This window comes from Heterodontus francisci, unplaced genomic scaffold, assembly GCF_036365525.1.
Source record: "Heterodontus francisci isolate sHetFra1 unplaced genomic scaffold, sHetFra1.hap1 HAP1_SCAFFOLD_862, whole genome shotgun sequence".
Taxonomy (NCBI): Eukaryota; Metazoa; Chordata; class Chondrichthyes; order Heterodontiformes; family Heterodontidae; genus Heterodontus; species Heterodontus francisci.
The window spans coordinates 57,501-65,000 of record NW_027140099.1 but is presented as its reverse complement, the minus strand read 5'-3'; positions in this window follow the sequence as shown (position 1 = coordinate 65,000).

The following is a 7,500-nucleotide window of genomic DNA, read 5'->3' as shown; positions in this document are numbered from 1 at the left end:
ACAGGCGGGAAAGGGTGGCGGCAGCCGGTTGAAGTCCCGACCCTGGGCAGCCTCCCGGTCTTACCTCCATAACTTCGGCGAGGAGGGTCCGATCCCCGCGCGGTCGACGGCAGGCGGTAGGGCTCGGAGGGGCGCGGCCTGGTCCGCGAGTGCCCCGGCGCCGCCCCTCTGCCCGTCCGAGGGACAGTAGGAAATGGCCATACCGCTTTCCGGCCGATTGCCGCCGGACGTCCGGCCGCATTCGCTCGGTCTGCGCGGCCGGCGGTAGCCGGGGGCGAGGGGCATCGGGCGGTGGCGGAACCAGGCCGGCCCGACCGCTGGGGGCCGCCCGGGCGACGTTTGAATCTGTCGGGTCGGACCGCCGAATCCCGCGGGATTTCGGGATCGAATCTGCGGGTGGAATCGGCACCTCGTCCCGCTGTCCGGTTCCCCCCGGTCGACTGCAACGGGTTTCCGAGGCCCGTCGGTCAGGCGCGGTTCGCTCCGCAATCCGCCGGCCGATCGGCACCGGGCGGGGCTCTACGGAAAGAGGGGACCCTCCGGCGTCGAGTGCCGGCGCACCGACCCCGCAGGCTGACCGGGAAGGTGAAGACTCACCCCGCTGAATGCCCGGCCCCGGGCACCCTCCGGCGCCGGGGCCATAACTTCGGGGAGGGAGGTCCGAGCTCCGCGCGGTCGACGGCAGGTGAAAGGGGCCGGTGCGCCGCGGAAGGCGACAGCAGTCCCGTCAGGCTGCACCTCTGCTCGGGCGAACGGCGTCAGGAAAAGGGGAGAGCACTTCCCCACCGATAGCTCCGGAACGCCCGGACCCATTGGCCCGCGGCACCGGTGGCTGCTAGAGGGCCTCCGGCGCCGTCAGCCGGGGTACGTCCCAGGCCGGCCGGACGGCGGGCAGCCGGAGGCAACGGCCTGGAACGGAGCCAGACTTGAGTCGTTCCGTGCCGTGGGCAAAAAGGCAGGGCTGCGGGTCAGCGCAGTTTGGCAAACCTAGCCGCAAGTGCGGGAAGGGCGGAGGAGCACACGGACGCCGCCTTCCCAAACTGAGCCCAAAGTGCCCAGGCATGCCCCCTTGATCTCGCCTAATCAGTGAGCCCAAAATAATTTCAGAGTGTGGAAACCTTATCCAAAAAGGTCGAAAAGAACGGCCAGAGATCAAGTCCGAAAGGGGAAATCAGTAACAAGCAAGCAGAGTAATCATTAACCAAAAAGCGCAAAATTATGTTAAAAGTGTGAAATCATTAACCAAAAACTCGAAAATAATGTCCAGAGACCAAGTCCGAAAGGGCAAATGGTTAACCAGTAAGCAGAGTAATCATTAACCAAAAATCGCAAAAGTAAGTAAAAAGTATGAAATCATTAACCAAAAATCGCAAAAGTAAGTAAAAAGTGTGAAATCATTAACCAAAAACTCGAAAATAATGTGCAGAGACTAAGTCCGAAAGGGCAAATGGTTAACCAGTAAGCAGAGTCATCATTAACCAAAAATCGCAAAAGTAAGTAAAAAGTGTGAAATCATTAACCAAAAATCGCAAAAGTAAGTAAAAAGTGTGAAATCATTAACCAAAAACTCGAAAATAATCTCCAGAGACTAAGTCCGAAAGGGCAAATGGTTAACCAGTAAGCAGAGTAATCATTAACCAAAAATCGCAAAAGTAAGTAAAAAGTGTGAAATCATTAACCAAAAATCGCAAAAGTAAGTAAAAAGTGTGAAATCATTAACCAAAAACTCGAAAATAATGTCCAGAGACTAAGTCCAAAAGGGCAAATGGTTAACCAGTAAGCAGAGTAATCATTAACCAAAAAGCGCAAAAATATGTTAAAAGTGTGAAATCATTAACCAAAAACTCGAAAATAATGTGCAGAGACTAAGTCCGAAAGGGCAAATGGTTAACCAGTAAGCAGAGTAATCATTAACCAAAAATCGCAAAAGTAAGTAAAAAGTGTGAAATCATTAACCAAAAACTCGAAAATAATCTCCAGAGACTAAGTCCGAAAGGGCAAATGGTTAACCAGTAAGCAGAGTAATCATTAACCAAAAATCGCAAAAGTAAGTAAAAAGTGTGAAATCATTAACCAAAAACTCGAAAATAATGTCCAGAGACCAAGTCCGAAAGGGCAAATGGTTAACCAGTAAGCAGAGTAATCATTAACCAAAAATCGCAAAAGTAAGTAAAAAGTGTGAAATCATTAACCAAAAATCGCAAAAGTAAGTAAAAAGTGTGAAATCATTAACCAAAAAGTCGAAAATAATCTCCAGAGACTAAGTCCGAAAGGGCAAATGGTTAACCAGTAAGCAGAGTAATCATTAACCAAAAATCGCAAAAGTAAGTAAAAAGTGTGAAATCATTAACCAAAAATCGCAAAAGTAAGTAAAAAGTGTGAAATCATTAACCAAAAAGTCGAAAATAATCTCCAGAGACTAAGTCCAAAAGGGCAAATGGTTAACCAGTAAGCAGAGTAATCATTAACCAAAAATCGCAAAAGTAAGTAAAAAGTGTGAAATCATTAACCAAAAACTCGAAAATAATCTCCAGAGACTAAGTCCGAAAGGGCAAATGGTTAACCAGTAAGCAGAGTAATCATTAACCAAAAGGCGCAAAAGTAAGTAAAAAGTATGAAATCAGTAACCAAAAAGCGCAAAAATATGTTAAAAGTGTGAAATCATTAACCAAAAAGTCGAAAATAATCTCCAGAGACTAAGTCCGAAAGGGCAAATGGTTAACCAGTAAGCAGAGTAATCATTAACCAAAAATCGCAAAAATATGTTAAAAGTGTGAAATCATTAACCAAAAACTCGAAAATAATGTGCAGAGACTAAGTCCGAAAGGGCAAATGGTTAACCAGTAAGCAGAGTAATCATTAACCAAAAAGGGCAAAAGTAAGTAAAAAGTATGAAATCATTAACCAAAAAGCACAAAATTAAGTTAAAAGTGTGAAATCATTAACCAAAAAGTCGAAAATAATGTCCAGAGACCAAGTCCGAAAGGGCAAATGGTTAACCAGTAAGCAGAGTAATCATGAACCAAAAATCGCAAAAGTAAGTAAAAAGTATGAAATCATTAACCAAAAAGGGCAAAAGTAAGTAAAAAGTATGAAATCATTAACCAAAAATCGCAAAAGTAAGTAAAAAGTATGAAATCATTAACCAAAAATCGCAAAAGTAAGTAAAAAGTATGAAATCATTAACCAAAAAGCACAAAATTAAGTTAAAAGTGTGAAATCATTAACCAAAATGTCGAAAACAATGTCCAGAGACTAAGTCCGAAAGGGCAAATGGTTAACCAGTAAGCAGAGTAATCATTAACCAAAAATCGCAAAAGTAAGTAAAAAGTGTGAAATCATTAACCAAAAACCCGAAAATAATGTCCAGAGACTAAGTCCGAAAGGGCAAATGGTTAACCAGTAAGCAGAGTAATCATTAACCAAAAATCGCAAAAGTAAGTAAAAAGTGTGAAATCATTAACCAAAAACTCGAAAATAATGTCCAGAGACTAAGTCCGAAAGGGCAAATGGTTAACCAGTAAGCAGAGTAATCATTAACCAAAAGGCGCAAAAGTAAGTAAAAAGTATGAAATCAGTAACCAAAAAGCGCAAAAATATGTTAAAAGTGTGAAATCATTAACCAAAAACTCGAAAATAATGTGCAGAGACTAAGTCCGAAAGGGCAAATAATTAACCAGTAAGCAGAGTAATCATTAACCAAAAAGCGCAAAAATATGTTAAAAGTGTGAAATCATTAACCAAAAACTCGAAAATAATGTCCAGAGACTAAGTTCGAAAGGGCAAATGGTTAACCAGTAAGCAGAGTAATCATTAACCAAAAATCGCAAAAGTAAGTAAAAAGTGTGAAATCATTAACCAAAAAGCACAAAATTAAGTTAAAAGTGTGAAATCATTAACCAAAAAGTCGAAAATAATCTCCAGAGACTAAGTCCGAAAGGGCAAATGGTTAACCAGTAAGCAGAGTAATCATTAACCAAAAAGGGCAAAAGTAAGTAAAAAGTATGAAATCATTAACCAAAAAGCACAAAATTAAGTTAAAAGTGTGAAATCATTAACCAAAAAGTCGAAAATAATGTCCAGAGACCAAGTCCGAAAGGGCAAATGGTTAACCAGTAAGCAGAGTAATCATGAACCAAAAATCGCAAAAGTAAGTAAAAAGTATGAAATCATTAACCAAAAAGGGCAAAAGTAAGTAAAAAGTATGAAATCATTAACCAAAAATCGCAAAAGTAAGTAAAAAGTATGAAATCATTAACCAAAAATCGCAAAAGTAAGTAAAAAGTATGAAATCATTAACCAAAAAGCACAAAATTAAGTTAAAAGTGTGAAATCATTAACCAAAATGTCGAAAACAATGTCCAGAGACTAAGTCCGAAAGGGCAAATGGTTAACCAGTAAGCAGAGTAATCATTAACCAAAAATCGCAAAAGTAAGTAAAAAGTGTGAAATCATTAACCAAAAACCCGAAAATAATGTCCAGAGACTAAGTCCGAAAGGGCAAATGGTTAACCAGTAAGCAGAGTAATCATTAACCAAAAATCGCAAAAGTAAGTAAAAAGTGTGAAATCATTAACCAAAAACTCGAAAATAATGTCCAGAGACTAAGTCCGAAAGGGCAAATGGTTAACCAGTAAGCAGAGTAATCATTAACCAAAAGGCGCAAAAGTAAGTAAAAAGTATGAAATCAGTAACCAAAAAGCGCAAAAATATGTTAAAAGTGTGAAATCATTAACCAAAAACTCGAAAATAATGTGCAGAGACTAAGTCCGAAAGGGCAAATAATTAACCAGTAAGCAGAGTAATCATTAACCAAAAAGCGCAAAAATATGTTAAAAGTGTGAAATCATTAACCAAAAACTCGAAAATAATGTCCAGAGACTAAGTCCGAAAGGGCAAATGGTTAACCAGTAAGCAGAGTAATCATTAACCAAAAATCGCAAAAGTAAGTAAAAAGTGTGAAATCATTAACCAAAAACTCGAAAATAATGTCCAGAGACCAAGTCCGAAAGGGCAAATGGTTAACCAGTAAGCAGAGTAATCATTAACCAAAAATCGCAAAAGTAAGTAAAAAGTGTGAAATCATTAACCAAAAACTCGAAAATAATCTCCAGAGACTAAGTGCGAAAGGGCAAATGGTTAACCAGTAAGCAGAGTAATCATTAACCAAAAATCGCAAAAGTAAGTAAAAAGTGTGAAATCATTAACCAAAAATCGCAAAAGTAAGTAAAAAGTGTGAAATCATTAACCAAAAACTCGAAAATAATGTCCAGAGACTAAGTCCAAAAGGGCAAATGGTTAACCAGTAAGCAGAGTAATCATTAACCAAAAAGCGCAAAAATATGTTAAAAGTGTGAAATCATTAACCAAAAACTCGAAAATAATGTGCAGAGACTAAGTCCGAAAGGGCAAATGGTTAACCAGTAAGCAGAGTAATCATTAACCAAAAAGGGCAAAAGTAAGTAAAAAGTATGAAATCATTAACCAAAAAGCACAAAATTAAGTTAAAAGTGTGAAATCATTAACCAAAAAGTCGAAAATAATCTCCAGAGACTAAGTCCGAAAGGGCAAATGGTTAACCAGTAAGCAGAGTAATCATTAACCAAAAAGCGCAAAAATATGTTAAAAGTGTGAAATCATTAACCAAAAACTCGAAAATAATGTGCAGAGACTAAGTCCGAAAGGGCAAATGGTTAACCAGTAAGCAGAGTAATCATTAACCAAAAAGCGCAAAAATATGTTAAAAGTGTGAAATCATTAACCAAAAACTCGAAAATAATGTCCAGAGACTAAGTCCGAAAGGGCAAATGGTTAACCAGTAAGCAGAGTAATCATTAACCAAAAATCGCAAAAGTAAGTAAAAAGTGTGAAATCATTAACCAAAAACTCGAAAATAATCTCCAGAGACTAAGTCCGAAAGGGCAAATGGTTAACCAGTAAGCAGAGTAATCATTAACCAAAAATCGCAAAAGTAAGTAAAAAGTATGAAATCATTAACCAAAAAGCGCAAAAATATGTTAAAAGTGTGAAATCATTAACCAAAAACTCGAAAATAATGTGCAGAGACTAAGTCCGAAAGGGCAAATGGTTAACCAGTAAGCAGAGTAATCATTAACCAAAAAGCGCAAAAATATGTTATAAGTGTGAAATCATTAACCAAAAACTCGAAAATAATGTCCAGAGACTAAGTCCGAAAGGGCAAATGGTTAACCAGTAAGCAGAGTAATCATTAACCAAAAAGCGCAAAAATATGTTAAAAGTGTGAAATCATTAACCAAAAACTCGAAAATAATGTCCAGAGACTAAGTCCGAAAGGGCAAATGGTTAACCAGTAAGCAGAGTAATCATTAACCAAAAAGCGCAAAAATATGTTAAAAGTGTGAAATCATTAACCAAAAACTCGAAAATAATGTCCAGAGACTAAGTCCGAAAGGGCAAATAATTAACCAGTAAGCAGAGTAATCATTAACCAAAAAGCGCAAAAGTAAGTAAAAAGTGTGAAATCATTAACCAAAAAGTCGAAAATAATGCCCAGAGACTAAGTCCGAAAGGGCAAATGGTTAACCAGAAAATCAGTCGAATAATGTCCAGAGACTAAGTCCGAAAGGGCAAATGGTTAACCAGTGGAAGGGCGATCAAGCGGAAAAATTTGCCCCGGTTACCCGGGATGGAGTTCCAGAGGTCCGGCCAGAGTTGTCAAATTCGTCCCGCTGATCGGACGCTTGTCATTCGGGTGGCTGGGGGTTGGCGGGGTATCTGCACAGTAGTAGGAGGTGGCAAGTCGGGACTTGGACGTTTATTCCAAGAGTCCACCCGAGCCTCCAGGTCTGCAGAGACCGACCCTAGCTGCCGCCCAACCGACTTTTAAGCCTTTTTCGGATGGGGATTTTTTCCCATTTTCGTCCATTTTTCGGGTTTTCTGTCGGGCTTAATAGGCGGCAGCCTGACCCCCGGCCGAGGCGGGGGGCGCACTCTCCCTTGCGTAAGGGTCCGGATTTGCCCCGGAAAGTGCCCCCGACGGCCTCCCGACCCGGGTGCCTGCAGGGCGGGGGAAAGGGTAGTCCCAGCCGCAGGAAATCATTAACCAAAAGACTTAGCCGTCGGGGCAGAGGCTAAGACCCGGGCTGGTGAAATCATTAACCAAAAGGAATGCACCCTTTTCCGAAAGTGCAGGCCGAAATAAGGCGAGCCTTGGGCCGGGAAGGCCAAAACCCCCAACTCATGGAAGTGTATGGGGTCGGACTCGGCGACTTTCCCGGGCCCCGAGTTGACCTTTCCCCACGGGGGCGGTCAAGTTGCTCCCGCCAAGAGGGCACGTTGCATTTGCTGCCGCTCTAGTCCCCGGGCTAGTTAATCAGTTGCCGTCGGAAGTCCCGATGCCGAAATGAAAAATGGCCGTTGCGGCGATTTGGCGCCTCATTTTCGGAAGGACTACCGGCAGGCAACCCGCCGAATTGACACTTGCGATTCGGGTGGCTGGGGGTTGGCGGGGTACCCGGA